The following is a 16,869-nucleotide window of genomic DNA, read 5'->3' as shown; positions in this document are numbered from 1 at the left end:
AGAGGTGGAACATCACTTTTAAATAGTACATGCCACACTTCTTGGACTTCAGAAAGGAAAAGATTTATACTAAGAATGCCTTCTCTGTCAGATCATCTGATCCCTCAGGCAGAATCGTGATAACATTAATAAGGCAACATGCAGAATTGTATCAAGAGACTACATTGGAAAATGTTGTATCTCCTGTGGGGATCCTGCAGTTTGACAACCAATTGATCATAGGCATAGCAGGTGGGTTGAAGTAATCTGAGCAGCTGTATGATCTGTTTGCATGAATTCTGCATTTGCCTTACACAATCTGTAATCAGAATGGTGACTGTACAAACACAGAGGCATACCGTAATAACCTTGATGAACAGTAATCCGTTTTTTCCTTTAATCGCAAATTCCCAAATAAATTCCTAGGAATAGGATCTCACAGTGTGTCAGACGTTTAAGATGTAACTAGACAAATAATATTCATTCATAATTTAGCAATTCATGTAATATCCTAAGTGTGTGTGTGTTTTTAACATATATCAGTTTTGTAGTATTAGATAATATAGATAATACTTACTACATTTTTTTTTAAATTCAACTCTTAATGCCATTTTTAATGATTTTATCAGGTAGTGTTAGGACCTGCAATTGGGTATGCCGTGACTTGGCTGCAGGCTTATAATGCTTTGGCCACGGGATTTAACTAAATTACCCTTACTCATGAGAATATCAGCACTGAAGTATTGCAGTGTGTATTTTGTCACATTGGATGTAGCGTTGGGCATTTTTGTCTTTTGTATGCATTTGGCCACGCTCAGTAGCTCTCCTGTTTGACACAATATATATGATTTATTTATAAAATATTTTACCAGGAAGTAATACATTGAGAGTTACCTCTCGTTTTCAAGTATGTTCTGGGCATAGAGTTAAAATGACAAATAATACATGGTTACAAATACAGTTACATAAGTAAACAGAGTATACATTATATACAAGACATTGCATGCACAGTTAGAGATAATACATATTATAGGCGTATGTAACAGTTATAGACCATATTAAAATGTGAGACAAGTTTGGTTTTGAAAGAACTTAAACTGGTGGTGGATGTGAGAGTCTCCGGTAGGTTGTTCCAATTTTGGGGTGCATGGTAGGAGAAGGAGGAGCGGCCGGATACTTTTTTTGAGCCTTGGGACCATGAACAGTCTTTTGGAGTAAGATCTCAGATGATAAATGCTGCATGTGGTGGGGGTGAGGAGCTTCTTCAGATAGCTGGGTAGCTTGGCCAGAAAGTATTTGAAGACAAGACAGGAAAGGTGAACTTTGCGCCTAGACTCGAGTGATGACCAGTCTAGTTCTTTGAGCATTTCATAGTGATGTGTGTTATAGTTGCATTATAAATGATGTGGTGGGTTTTTGGTGTTCTTGAGCTTGCTGGAATATTGTGTGGCCATTTTTAATGAGCTTTAATATACTTAGCATCCTTTGATTTCTATAGCAGGTTTTAACATATTTCTCCAACAGTGCAAGATGTTTGATAGCACTTTCCTGTTTGTGATCATTTGTTGCCAATATTCCCAGCTGTTTGAGTTGTAAATTGTAACAATAGATAATGTGACATTAGTGATATAAGAATACATTGTAGCTGCTGAGATACCCTGACTGAAGGATTGATTGAAACTGAAAGGCAGCTATTAAAACAACCCTGTTAAGCAGGATATTTGCTGATCGATCATGGGAGAATGAATCGATAGGCAGTTTAAGTAACTTGTTTTCAATAAAGGTAATCAAAGGCTGCATGTATTAAAACAGATACAATACATTTTTTTAAGTGCCTCTTGGATTGCCTCTTTAACATAAGTGTAATGAAAACTATGTAAATTGGAGTTATGCATATATATCTTAAAATCCTCTTTAAATCTATTTTAGAAAAGTAGAGGGAACTACTACAGTGTAATTCAAGCCAGAGTATTGTATGGTATATGAACAGTGTTTATTTAATGGTTTTAATTACATTGTATTGTGTGTATTAACACAGTTTGCAGTTAGCACTTACAGTTGTGTGAATAAAAAAAACTATTCTTTATGTCTGCTGTATGTTATAAAAAACTGAGAACTACGACCCAGATCTGTTAAATCAGGTCAAATAACGTTATGGCTACCGGAACTGATAATGCAACTTATTTTACCTGAGTTTACCTCAAATCCACCAATCTAATTATATGCAAACAAAATGGTTAACATTAGCATCTGGTTAACGTTAGGTTAATTTTGCACTACCTTGTGTTAGCTTCAAATAACCTGAGGTTAATTCATGTCTAACTGTACCTAAAGGTGGTGTTAGCTCCCTCCAGACTGAAAATATGGGTTTTACTTCAGAAAGAGCATAGGTGTTATGATTAACCTAACATTTATTTAGGTTAAATAGCCTAGCGGAGCTTAGCACATTTGGCCCTTTTATTTAATTAAAGAAGTAAAAACAATTGAAAATAATTTCCTGCTTGAAAAAAAAAATATTTTAGTCATTGCATTTCCACAGATGGTAAATTGTGATGAAAATGAATTTGCCTTATTTTTTAATCCGAAAAGCAACATCCAATAATAGCTAGTACTGATTCTCCTAACAATGTTATTATAACCTTTTTAATGTTATCAACATAAAAGGTGTTATTACAATTGAAAATACACTGCATGATTATTCTGTTTTATAATATTACTTTTCGTTACCCAAGGGATAGTAGAATTACAGAGCCCACTGTTTTTGAATATCCTATTACACCATGTACAAGTTATTCATTTGAATGATTTAACCAAGACTGCAAGAACTACTGTGAACCGACTGTGTACTTTTGATTGCCTTTAGTAAATACACATACAGTAGTTTCACAAGTGTGCAAGCATTATTTAAATATTGATACATGGCTTGGGATATATTTCCTGAAGGCAGCAGCTCTCTTTGAATACTTAATCAGAACTGCCTTACTAGTACCGTTGGTCTATAGTATATTTAGCTGATGTAATCACATTATTGCTGGTATCGTCTTCAACTCATTACTCATAGTAAAGTGGTTAAACAATGCAAAGCAATTATGCAGTAATGCAGAGGGTGCTCTTTTAAAGACTTCCTGATCTATCCTAATCAACTGTCATTGGAAACATCAATGATCAATTCATTGTACTCAATTGATGTTTTTGAGCCACAAATTAATGCACACATGAAAATACCCAAAAAATAAAAATCCCTAAGGTGCAAAGAGAAAGAAAAACATAGTGCAGTCTCTTTGAAATAAATGTGTACCACTGCATTCACAAACAACTATGGGATCTATTCAGTAAGCAGCGATAACCCACTTATCGCCACCTTATCGCCAAAAAAGCCAGCTGCTACTGTATTCAGAAAGCTCCAATAAGTCAATGATAAGAGAGCTTTACAGCAAAAAAAATTGCCGGAAAAAAAAGCCAAACGCACTGCGATAAGTCACTGATCACCACTTATCGCCAGCTTTTCAAACTCGTTGCATTCTAGTAGCTCCAATTACCTTATTAAGGCTAGTCGTGGCTCTAGAATTGCGATTTCCTCTCCAAATCGCCTCACCAGGAAAAGTAGGCAAGAAGGTGATGAGAAGCAGCCGATAAGCAGCGAAACGAGACTAAGAAAAAAAATGCATTTTTTCCTGCATTGGATTGATGCCAGGAGACTCCGGAGCTGATATCTATTAATATACCCCCGGCATCAATCCAATGCAATAAAAATGCATTATCAGTCAACTTCATTACTAACCGCTAAGGCAATGAAGGGGTTAATGGACAATAGCGGCTTTATTGGGGGCAGAGGGGGTGAGGCAAGGAGTTACTTGGCCCGTCAATCACCCTCTCTGCCCCCAATAAACATTACAATATGTTAGAGTCACCAAAACACAACCCACCCCCCTGTGCTCCCACTTGAAAACATCATTTTTTTTTTTTAAACAGGATTCATACCAGAAGCCTGTGGGGGTCCCGGATGGTGTCCAGGGGTTTCCAGGGCCCCAACGGGATCCTTGGGTGGTCCCCACGGGTGTCAGTGGGCCTCCAGGTGGTCCCTGCAGGTGTCTAGGGGCCGGAACGGGGTCCCCGGGTGGTCCCCACGGGTCCCGCTGGCCTGCGGTACCAATCCTGTTGTAAAAATAAATAAATGTGGCATACAATTCAATCAATACACCTCCCCCCATGAAACACATACAGTACAGTAATGGGAAAAATAACTATTATGCAGATATGGATAATAGCTTATTTGCCCATTATTAAAACAAACATTAGCCAGTCAGCAATAATAATGTAAATAAAAACCTTTCCACTTACCCCTGCCATTATAAGGGCATCCTCTTCAGCATATTGCAGGGTCATCGTTGCCAGAAATAATACATACACAAAATCTAATGGCTCCTAACCCTTCAATCACCTTAGCGGTTAATAACCATTATAGTAATTAAGGGGTTAGCCCCTGTCCCTGCTTGCCACCCAGGAGGCCTAACTACCCACCCCGGACCCACTATACCCACCCTGTACCCATTGATTGGCATAGTGGTACATCATACCCATATAATGGTAAGCCACCATACCACTCAATGGTCACCCTAATAAAAAGACATTAAGACCCAAAATACACAATAATAAAAAATACACAAGCACCTAAACAACACAATTCAATAATTTAAAACACTTGCCAACACATTCTATTAATAAAAGCACTAACCAACAAAACAATTAAAGAATTTAAAGTAGTAACCAAAAAATCAATTAATCAGTAAAACAACTTGCCAAAACACCAATTAAAAGCAGGAGCCAACACAAGAAATATTTAACAAAAAACGCTAATCTATGCGATCCAAACATATAAACAAGCAAGCAAAATGTCACTCAATTAAAGCTAAAACATAAACTCAAATAGAAAAAAAAACACAATATAAAACAAGCCAAAAAAAGGGGCACAGATTAATACATTATCAGTCAATGGGCAATGAAAAACATAAATGAAACACGATCCAATCAAAAAACCTGCAAAAAAAATACATTGACATACATTCAATATGTAACTTAACTTTAGAAGCGATGGCCCTCTGAATCCTGGGGTATCAGTAAGCTCTCGTACCTCGACATCAAACTCAATCCGATGCCATCCACCATGAAGATCCAGACCAGGTAACGAAATTCTTCTTTTTTTGATCTTCTAACACCTTCTTCTTGCTTGATCTGTAATTATTTCTTGCTTTTCTTCATCTTCTTTCTTCATCTGTTAATCCAAAAAACCCAATGGTTAATCCTCAGCACGATGTTGTCTTGTTGTCTTCTTGAGCTCAAATGAGGTGTCAAGGCCTTAAATATGGCCTATGACATCACATGTTTGGGTCAGATGGTACAGCTCCAATCTGATTGGACGCTGTATCAAGTGCCCGTCTCCGCGTAGTTGTGGGCTTTTTGCCTTTGTATGTCCTCTAATAAATAAGATTAGTTGTTTAATATGGGAACGCTCTCTGCCTGATCTATTTTTTACCTGCATGGAAGTAGTGTTCGGTTTTCTTTGTTCTTCAAATATCAAGATAAGAAAGAATCATATCAATGAAATAATCAACGGTGGATTTAAAAATCCGTCGCCGCCTCCTTGCTGCCGCCCTACATCTGCTTTGAATCCCAATGTCAAATGACGCCGCTGACATCATCCACATGACAGCGCATAGCATTGCGTTGCCATGGTAACGAGGTGCCATGACGTAATTTGATGTTGCCATTGCAACGATATGCCGTGTGATGCCACGTTGGGGCATCCACCGCGTCATTTGACCTTGGGATTCCAAAGGAGATGGAGAGGGCGGCAGCAAGGAGGCGGCTGACACATGTAAGTGTTTTTCCATCGAGCCCGATAGGCCCTAGAGCGTAGCAAATGCATATAGGGGCGGAAATGTTTGCTGCCCCCATATTTTTCAGCCCTATGCCCGGGCCTAATGGGAAATCCGTTACTGGAAATAATCAAAATACATGGCAATAAATGTCAAAATCAGCACAAAAATGCCCATGAAATATAAAAACAACTCAGGTCCGGAGTTGAAAGCCTTTGGGATGCCACGGTGTTACAACAGGCAGGGTACTGCAGTTATACTTGAGTACCCATGTCCTGGCCTAACAAAGGGCTACACGGCAACCATTTGCCCAACCCCAGAATTTGCGGAGCCTGGACAGCGGGGGGCTCAATATGCTAAGAGGCAGAGGTGCCAGGTTGGCGCATGCCCATTAGCAGAATTGGAAAAGGTACCCACCCGGCATCAGAATACAGGCAACTTGGTGATAGGCTTGCAGGGATATTCCCACGTGCTGATTGACTGTAGTGGTTTGTGAATGGGACTCCAAACACTACAAGAAACCTTGCAGCCAATCAGGACCTCAGATTTCAAGCGCCAAACCCTCAGTAGTAAATTCAAGATACAAAAAAAGATGCTCTGTGTGAAATAGACGCAAGCCGGCTTCAGGGATTTTCAACTCAAGAAATGTTCTAAGTCCCGCTTTTCAGGTGCCAAGTTCTGAAAACGGGATGTAACGGTCGGGCTGGTATTGCATGCCGAATTGCATTCCAGCACTTTTGTGAGTACCTCCTGGTCATTGGAAAGGACACGTACAGACTACAGTTGTTAACATTTCATTCTGAGAAAGTTTATTTCGTTAGCCCCGATCCCAGTATGTGTGTTTGCAATGCAAATTGGGATCCATTGTGTGTATGTCTTTTCGTGGAATAAATTACAATTAATTTTACTGCCTTATCTTGCCCAATCATATGATCCTGGTATAAAAAGTTTTGATAAACATGGTCTCCCATGACATCGGCCTTCCTGCCTCTCACCTGTCTCCCCTGCAATGTATCCTTAACGCTGCTGCCAGAATCACTCTACTCTTTCCTAAACTCGCCTCTGTGTCTCCACTGCTGAAATTCCTCTCCTGGCTTCCTATCAAATCCTGCATCACACACTCAATTCTCCTCCTCACTTTTAAAGATTTACACTCTTCTGCCCCTCCTTACATCTCAGCCCTAATTTCTCACTTTGCACGATCCCGACTCTTGCGTTCTGCTCAAATACATCTTCTTTCTTCCATGTTTGTATCTAAAGCCCTCTCCCGCCTTAAAGTTTTCTCACTGACTGCCCCACACCTCTGGAATGCCCTTCCCCTCAATACCTGACTAGCACCCTCTCTATTCACCTTTAAGACCCACTTGCTTAAAGAAGCATATGAGTAGTACCGTGGCTAATACTATACACATGATACATAAAGCTTGTCCCTCTGCAGATGCACTTAGCAGAATGCCCTCCTACTGTCTCTGTATGGTCTTACTACCTACTATTTATATTGTAAGCTCTTCGGAGCAGGGACTCCTCTTCCTAAATATTACTTTTATGTCTGAAGCACTTATTCCTATGATCTGTTATTTGTATTATTTGTTATTTATTTGATTGTCACGTGTATTACTACTGTGAAGTGCTATGTACATTAATGGTGCTATATAAATAAAGACATTCATACATACAATTACAAAACCCATATTGAAAGATACCTTTATTTAAAAAGATAAAAGTCAGGGCATAAATATGAATAAAGTGCAAGACAATGGAACATCAAAACAAAAATATAACTTGCTATATATATTAATGCTGAATGGTAGAAATCGGCTGGAAATAGATGAACGACATTTCCAATGTAAAAACGAAGCCAGATCAATATCTATATTGAGTTCCAAGGTGATAGACTCTTAAATTGGTGTATCCAAAATGTTTCTTTCTGCAAGGTGGCTCTAATTCTGTCACCTCCACTTGCATTTATTTTGATTATATCTATACCTATATATATATGTATTAAACCCTAAAGGACTTGTGTTTTTAAATGATTTTATACAATGTGAGTTTCCAATCCTTTTTCAGTATTTCTAATTTGGTCTGTCACTGTATGTGTCTTTTGAGTTTTCCTTGTAGTGGGACATAACAAATACATAACTTGATCAGAATCACAAGATAAAATAATGTTTGTTATACTTGTTATCATCTACATTTGATCTGAATAACTTGATAATTTTAAACATTTCTAAAAAAAACCCCTTTGATCTATTTTTCTTCTTGATAGACACTAACTGATCTTTCAAATTATTAGTTTTTTTTAAATTAAATAATATGGATATTGTCTGGCAGAATTTCCTTCAATATTGGATCTTTCAATTAAATATTTCAGTGTCTATTAAAGATCTTTATAATTTTTGATTGATATATGTGCAATAAACGTGATTGTTTTTCTATTTAATTTTCTATCTTTATATTTATTGAGACATTTCATTTTTTTAATGGGTAACTATCATCAGAAGAAGGAAAAGAAAGTAGCCTACGGCCTAACTGACTCGCATAGTCACTATAAAACCCTTTCTCTTCCCCATTCCCCCTATCCCCCCATCCTCTCTCTCTCTCTCCATCCCCTCACTCTGTCACTCCCCCCTCACCTCTCTCTCCCCACCCCCTCTTTCTCACACTCTCCCCAATCTCCTCCCTCTTTCTACCCTCATCGCCTCTTTCACTCCCTTCATCTCTTATCTCTCCTCTCTCTCCCCACACGTCTCTCCGGTCACTTCTCTCACTCTTTCCTCCATGCCCTCTCTCTCACTCTCTCCGACATCCCTTCTCTTTTTCCACTTGTCCTCCCTCTCTCCTCATCTCCTCTCTCTCTCTCCTGTCATCCATTTTCTCCTCCCATCCCTCCATCTCCCCCCTCCCCCTCACCCTTCCCTTTCTCCCCCCCACATTTCTCTCCCTCCTCACCTCTCTCACCTCTTAATCTCCCCCCCTTTAATATTCCTCCTATCACCTCTCTTTCTCCCCTCACCTATCCACCTCACCTCTCTCTCCACAACTCTCCCTCTGTCCCACCCCTCTCTAACCCCTTCCTCCCTCTCCCATCCACTCTATTTCCCCCAATTCCTTCTCTCTCACTCTCTCTCCCCTCACTCTCCCCCACCTCTCTCTCACCCATCCTCTCGCTCTCTCGCTCATCACCATCCTCCCTCTCCCTACCATATCCTCTCCCCCCATCCTCACTCTCTACACCATCCCCCATCTTTCCCTACCCTCACCTCTATCATTTACCCTTCATTGCTCTCTCTCACCCCTCACTTCTCTCTCTCCCAACCCTCTCTTTCGCACATCTCTCTCACTCTCCTCCCTATCCTCACTCCCATCCTCTCTCTCACTTTCTCCCCTACCCCTTTCTCTCCCTATCCCATACGTCTTTCTCTCTCCACCTCTTTCTCTCTCCCCTCCCCACTCTTCACTATCTCTCACTCCGCTTAACTCTCTCCCCCTCAACTCTCACTCTCTCCACTCACCTCTCTCTCCCACCACTTCTCTCCCATCCACACCCCTCCTTTTCTTTTCCCCACCCACCATTTCTCCTCACCTCTCTCCCTTTCCCCCGTCTCCTCTATCTCTATCACCACTCTCTCTCATACCCCAAATCTCTCCAAACCAAACAGCTCCCTATCTCCTGGCTTAATAACTCCTTCTCACTCTCCCTCACGGCCAAACAATTCCCACCCACATAACGCCCTCTTGGCTTAATAACTCCAACCCTCTCAGCCAAACAACTATGTCTCATGCTCCCTCCCAAACAACTTCCACCCTAACTTCTCCCTCCATCTTGGCCAAACAATTTCCTCCCAACCTCAATCCCGGCCAAACAACTCTGTCCCTCCCGGCCAACCTCAGTCGCATAAAACAGCTTCTTGGGCTGCATGCAGCCCAGTGGCCGTATGTTTGACAGGTCTGATACAGTTTACAAAAACTCTAGCTATTTTATTCCTTGTTTGATTTTTGATTTTGATTTCTCTTACATTTTCCTTTGTCTGTATCAGTGCAAATTAGGTCACAATACGCTGGAAATGTTGGTAACTTTCCTGAACGTTGCAAACATATTTCTGAAGGTCGCCTAATGTCAATCTAATATAAGGAAATACAAGTATGTTGCTGACTGAGTTGTGCACTATTTGTTGTCCCTGGAAAGTCAAATAATTTTTGGTGATTTATTTTAACACATTTCAATCACTGAATGAGATTGTATTGAGAATATTACTCTTGATTAATGGGATACGGATGTCTGAATTTACCAGATTCAGATGTTGTCTGATATTGACCATATCAAATGTGTGCACATTTGTTTCATCTGCATCAATTTGCACAAGTGCCACATGTATTAAGCTTGTTGATCTTGCTTTGCACCTATAGAGCATATCTCTCAGGAGGAGAGGTTAATTCCACCTAAGACCTACTTAGTTTCTATGATGCAAGGAGAAAGGAAAACTGCACCAGTTATAGGTTATAATATTGTACTGATTATCTCCTCTTCCTATAATACCCACTTCCAAAAATACTAACAGCTGTAAGTGGAGAAAAATCGGAGCAAGGCAACATGATACATTGATGAAAGTGATGTCGTGTTTAAATTATGCAATTTTCACCTATTTTTGGAGCAATCTTCAATGTGTTTTGCTTGACATACAGTATGGCCTAATATTTACAAAAGCCCCCATTTTTTAAATCCCTTAGTGCTGCTCTGCCATCTTTAACTGCACTCAGACTGTACTTAACCTCTCACCTATGACAAAGGGCCTGTCTCTACTCATGATATCAGGGCTGTTTTTATGTTTTTAAATTAACCCTTAAGTTACCCACAAACATTAGTTCATAAAAATTGCTGAAAATAGTCACACACTTCTAGAAAAGGGAAAAATCAGAAATGTTAATTGCTATTTTTGACAAATATCACAGAATACAAATGCAATGAGATCTGTTCTAACGTCTAGTGAAGAGAGTCGTATACGACTTGCACTCAATATGGCCCTGCACTGGAAGTCTCCCACAATTGTGACAAAAACAAAACAAAAAGCACATACAGTACTGTATTGCTGCATTGATGAATATCACATAAAGTGACAATGCCACGGTAAATCCAAAGTTACAATGATTTGAGGTGATTTCCACATATTTCGGGCAAAAGTACCCATTCTGAAGATAGTGTAGTGTAAGGCATTTCCGCAAGCAATAGTAACATTGATTTCTCTCTTATAACTTCCTACGTATAACTGCAGCTTTCAACAACAGGGAAGTCATAGTGCAATTTGGCAATTAACAGAAAGGTGGGGTAGAAAATGCACAGCAACACTTTTCAGATCCATTATTTCTCTGCTGAGAGCTAAAGTACTTAGTGGTACAACTTTCTGGTGTATGGTGTTTCTTTTTTTCCCCCAATGAGGCTTAATGTACCTAATCAATTTAAACCTTTTATTTATTACTGCAATTAATGTAATCCTGGCAAAAAAAGGGCGGTTTACATTTTTTTAAGGAGTATTCCAGCCTCAAGTTGAGAAGCCACTTGCATGTCCTCGTGTTCACTAAGAGGGCTACGTCCATAAATAATTAGTTCTGTGACAGGCAAACAGAAGGTCATCAAAGACTAAGACTAACTGGTATACCTTTCAACGTCTCTCCATCACTGTGATACAGCTTCTAAATAATTAGTGACCACAGACTGAAAAGATTTAAGGCAACTAAATAATTCAAAAGTTATCATGTTCAAGACTCTCCTAATGGGCATTGAAATGGACTTCTTGCTAAGACAAGTGAGTGCCACCACTTTGCCTACACAGGAGTGCAGGTTGATAGCTTCCAATAAGATGCTGTGTAATTGCGAGACCCTCTGAGCCTATGTTTAATGCTTGGTTAATTGTTGACAGATTTTGTAACAGTCTGCTAGGGAACACTTAAAAGGTTGATCTCATCTTGGCGTCTGTAATTCCCGAGCATTGAAGGGCAAAGCTAAGAGCTGGATTTTCCTTGTCCTTGTCTTGTTTGATTTTTAAAGGCTCAGTGAGAGGTGTTAAAAAAAAGCCTTATCAAGGCTGCATAGCAGTATAATATTTTGAACCCCATGTCCCTTACAGGCAATGACAACAATTATTTTGGGTAACTGCAAGTAGTATTTCTTTAGCATGCTGTGGTCACATCAGAAGAATATTATGAGTATATGGTTTTATTCAATATGCTGTCATTTTGTCTTTCCTAGAAGAGGTCAGACTAAAATGTACATAATGTACAATACAAATCTGGCTATTTGAAAAATCATCCTAGATAATAAATGAATATAATGATAACTAGAAAGAGTTCATTGTGTCCATCCTACACATACAGCAGCAGTGCACTTAGCAGCATACATTAAGTTATTTGGTATGTACAGTAACCCTTGAATGCTGAATGATGTTATCCAGCCCCGTCCAGCTTTTATGCTGAATACAAATTGTGCACTTGCTGTGAGTAATAAAATGTCAAGGAAAGGCAATTAGCTCTTTCAAGAAAGAAAGACATTTTAGATGATGTTGTACCACACTAGGATGCAGATTTTTTTTTTTATATTCAATAAAAAAATACCCTTGTTTAATTGCATGCATAATATTTCCTATAATCACACTTTTTGGAACACTATCAAAAGGGCAAGACCTTAAGGAAGTACATTTGGTTTCTTTTAAATCACTGTTAGCTTATTTCCCATAATCCCTGCAATGTGCTGTATAGTTTAACCATTATTGATAAACAATGCAATGGCTATTTAATTATATACATTTACATTTTCTTTCTATGAATTTCAGTCCCATAACCTGACTTTCCTATGTGAATGTTGTCTCTTTTTCTCTTTATGTTATTATACTGTAGTTCACCATTTTCTTGTTGTGTAGTCTTCACTATCTGTAGCAAACTGTTATCCTCCTCTATCCCCTCCCATAACCATGAAAAGGACTAATTACTATGCACTAAAACCATACCATCCTCCTCTAGTGCATTGGGACTTTCTTTTACCTCCTTTGATGTTGATCTAGAATATGACAGGTCAAAACTGTATCTTGTTATTGCACTGTATGTAGATTTGTTAGCGTTGTACACAGATTAACAAAACAATCAGAGTCTTAATCAATTGAAATAAAGTTGCTTTTTGCAATATTTCTACTGGAAAATTATTTTCACTTGATCAAAAGGAGTATCGGATCAGATCTCCTGCATTATAATCCAATCTATTAGCCATTACAGCGTTTATATTGTTTTGAGGATTTGAAATAAAATGTAGGTTTCAAAACAGACCTTCTTCGATTTTGGTTTATATAATAAAATACAGATTTTGTTGAATTTCTGCTATAGTTATTTAGCTCTGAGTCACCAAGATTGAGACTTCTAAGAATGTCTGACATTGCTTAATGTGATTCATTTCTTAATATTGATTTCTTTATTCTTTGTAGGCAGATGAAATCTGAAATTAATCGTCTGAGAAAACCCTCTGATGGAAAGCAGGTATGGGCTGTACTGTATATTGGCATGTCTTTCATTAATACTCTGCGTTATGTTCATACAGTAAGTACACAAAATATCCTACGCACGACAGGACTCTATGATCATTTGGTACTTTACACATTAAGAATGTGAAGTAACACTTTAGGAGGTGCTAATGCATTAAGTCAAAAAAAATAACCGAGGTACAATAGACCAGGGGTAGCTAACTCCAGTCCTCAAGGGCCACCAACAAGTCAGGTTTTTTATGATAGCCACTGATTGAGCCACCTGTGCTGAAGCAGGGATATATGTACATCCTGATCTGTTGGTGGCCCTAGCGGACTAAAATGAGCCACTCTTGCATTAGACCTCCTGGAGTGCTACTCTTCTTGCGGTGATGGCATACATTCTCCAACTTTCTACTGCAGAGGTGCCCAACTCCAGTCCTCAGAGATAACTAACAGTCCAGGTGTTAAGGAAAACCCTGCTTAGCACAGGTGATTCAGTCCAAATAATTGGGCCACTTGTGCCAATGAGAGAATATCCTCAAAACCTGGACTGTCAGAGGTCCTTAAGGACTGGAGATGGGGACCTCTGGATCTACTGTATATTTCACCTTTTGACATAAACGTGGCAAATCTACGTAAAGAAGCTTTGTGTTACCGGTTGTCAAACTGTTGCCTTTTCTTTTCAGCTAGCAATTTTTCTAGCCTTCAGTTTTTGCATAGCAATTGTATTCAGTTATGTGTAATTACTCGCAAACTTGTAGGAATACTTTTGTAGTTAAAGATGTGGTTCCGCCTACAATTTTTTGATATATTTTAGCATAGGTGGGAAGCAGGGGTCTCTGCAGCAAAAGCATATTCATTTCAGCCCTTGAAACCTCCTGGTTCCCGAGACACTTATCCACGAATGTTTCCCCAGTACCTTACCTCAGGCATGTGGGCCAATAGGAAATTGCAATGTCATTCGCCACAGCCTCCTATTGATCCACTTGCCGCAGCACCTACGGAAAGCTAAGTATCTCGGGAATCCGTATGGAATTTCACGTGGAATTCTCCTTTAATTGTGTGGCTGTTTGTTAAGGTGCATTGTTTTATCCAGGGACATACATTATGTCCATAAATGTCTGTTACGAAAATATAGCCCTGTACAATTTGTTCCGAACCGTCTGGGAAGTGTATGTTTCCCAGTAATACAAAGCAAACAAGAAACCTCACCCCATTACATAGACAAATTTAGCTGTACACAACTTGCAGTTATTCAAAGTACATTTGCCAATAGCACCGAAAGTCATTCAAAAGCTAATATTAAAATGTGAAAGAAATTATATAATTGCACGCTTTATAGTTCTTACAATGTAGAACTGATCCATTATTCTTCAGTCACTCAGCATTATAACTCAGTTTCCTACTTCATAATGCTAATTTGTAATTGTAGAACCACAATCTAAAGAGTGTTGATTTACTCTTAAATCAACTGCTGTGTGGGGTCTAAAGTGGGATTAGCTGTGTGGGGCTTAAAATGAATTCCACGTTTATCAAAAGAAAATGTCTCCTCTCTTTAAATGTAATGTTTTTCTGCTGCTCATAATTTACCCCTCTCTGCAAGTAACTGCTTCTGTGGATCTTAAAGACACCCATTAGTGAATTCTGACTATATATATATATATATATAGTTATACGTTACCGTTCCAAGGATTGGTAAACAAGAGACAGCACTCAATGTTGAAAATGAAAGTGTATCAGGGAAGGTCCCATATATACAATTATAGTTTAATATAATTATAGTTTATCTACCATGTATTTCCAGTTTTCTCATGTGGACTTTTTAATTCCATGCTGGTTTGTTTCATATTTTTTTTTTACCATTAGAAATGTTTTTCCAAAATGTGTTTTTTATGCTGGTACACTAAGTGCTTCCTGATCATGTCCTTCCTGGTATTTACAGAGTACTTACAATTAAGTATGTCAGACCCAGAGACACACAGTACAGAAATTTGCTGAAATTATATGATGCTTTTAAAGCACATTTCCTTGGGGGTAAGAGAAGGTGAAGTGGTTAAAAGCCTTTACATAGGCATAGGCTCTCACAAACTCTTTACAGTGCTGCTAATGGTTCTCTCTAAGCACTTGATAATACTGACTGGTTAAGTACTGTACTGTACAGTAGATGCAGGACTCACCAGGTGTAAATTAGCTCACAGATGTAGTCCCTGCTTCAGGTGATACAGTATGTTCAAGTAATGCATGTATTGACTAGGAGACTCTGAGGTAGGAACATTAGCTGCTTAATGGCTGCTTGTGCTACTAGAATTTGCTGTCAGTAACATAATGTACTGTTCACTGTGTTCCAGTATGAAACTTTAAAGTAACTGTATAAAATATGGTGATAATAATTAGTCTATTATTTGCGAAATTCTCTTTCAATACCCTTCACCACAGATGCACACATGAATATATCCACAAACATTTGCAGCCACTAATCCACTACACTGACTCAGACACAGTTGAAAAGATTCCTGCATGCACACGCAAACATTTATTTTTAATGCACAATGAATGACAACCAGTTAGTACCCAAGATCCTTCTAATACTGCACTATAAAAAATATTTTTAAATACGTGTTTTTCATTTTTATAATGGGCAGCAAGCACCTAAGTTTATCTCCCTAAACACAGTGGTCAAAGTGTGTTGATACTAGAGGTGCTGAATTTGTGTGCATTTGGGAAATAACTGGATTTCAAAAATTAATGCCGCTAATGGTTTAAAAAAATGTAAAAACTACCAAATATTTAAAAAATAAAAAATATCCAAAATTCGGTAAAAAATGAAAAATGTGCAAATATTTGAAAAATATTTTTTCAAAATCTAAAATTAAATAAATTGACAAAATAATACAATTTTGCTGGAATTGTTTACCCTAAATGTCCCTTCGAAATATTTGCAATTTCATAAAGTTAAAAAAAAAATGCATAGTGAATTTTTACACATTTGCCCATCTTCAGTAGAATTCTATTTTATTTTTAAAGAGGAGCAATGCATTTTAATAAGGATTTCTTCCTTCTCTTAAGTATAAATATAACATTGTGCCCTAATCTTTCACATATTTACAGTTTCCTAAAATCAGGCACAGCATCAGTACTGTTTAAAGGCAATGCAACCGCTGCTTAGACAAGTCGCATGAACTGGTTCTTTATCATTGGAGGAATGGCAACTCTAAAATCAGTTTTGTCTACTGGGTTTTCTGTCTCATCTACAATACTGATTAGGGACTTTCTGAACTCACAACACAATGTCCTTCTGGGCCATGGAGGAACAAACAACGTTCACTTTGACTCAAAGCAATTAGGAGTAATTGGAAAATCCTATTTTAGATTTTGTGTCATGATTGTGTTCTGTAAATATTAATTTAATATTTGGAAAACAGCTTTGTAGGACATGACAATGTATTGGCCACTGCGCAAGGAAAGAGAAGGCCATTGTGGCAGTAAGTCTATACAAGAAATGTATAAAG

The 16,869-nt window shown here is 38.4% G+C and overlaps 1 protein-coding gene across 7 annotated transcripts in view; it reads left to right on the top strand.

The window, feature by feature from the left end:
* Positions 1 to 16,869, top strand: part of LINGO2 (leucine rich repeat and Ig domain containing 2) — a 1,433,890-nt gene that overhangs the window by 339,456 nt on the left and 1,077,565 nt on the right. For all 7 annotated transcript variants that reach the window (XM_075595710.1, XM_075595720.1, XM_075595739.1 and 4 more), the window contains exon 2: positions 13,322 to 13,373. The gene's annotated coding sequence lies outside the window, so the exon portion shown is untranslated. The remainder of the gene's footprint in view (positions 1 to 13,321; positions 13,374 to 16,869) is intronic.

This window comes from Ascaphus truei, chromosome 1 (assembly GCF_040206685.1).
Source record: "Ascaphus truei isolate aAscTru1 chromosome 1, aAscTru1.hap1, whole genome shotgun sequence".
Lineage (NCBI taxonomy): Eukaryota > Metazoa > Chordata > Amphibia > Anura > Ascaphidae > Ascaphus > Ascaphus truei.
The sequence above is the reverse complement of the archived record's forward strand: the minus strand, read 5'-3'. Positions and strand labels throughout refer to the sequence as shown.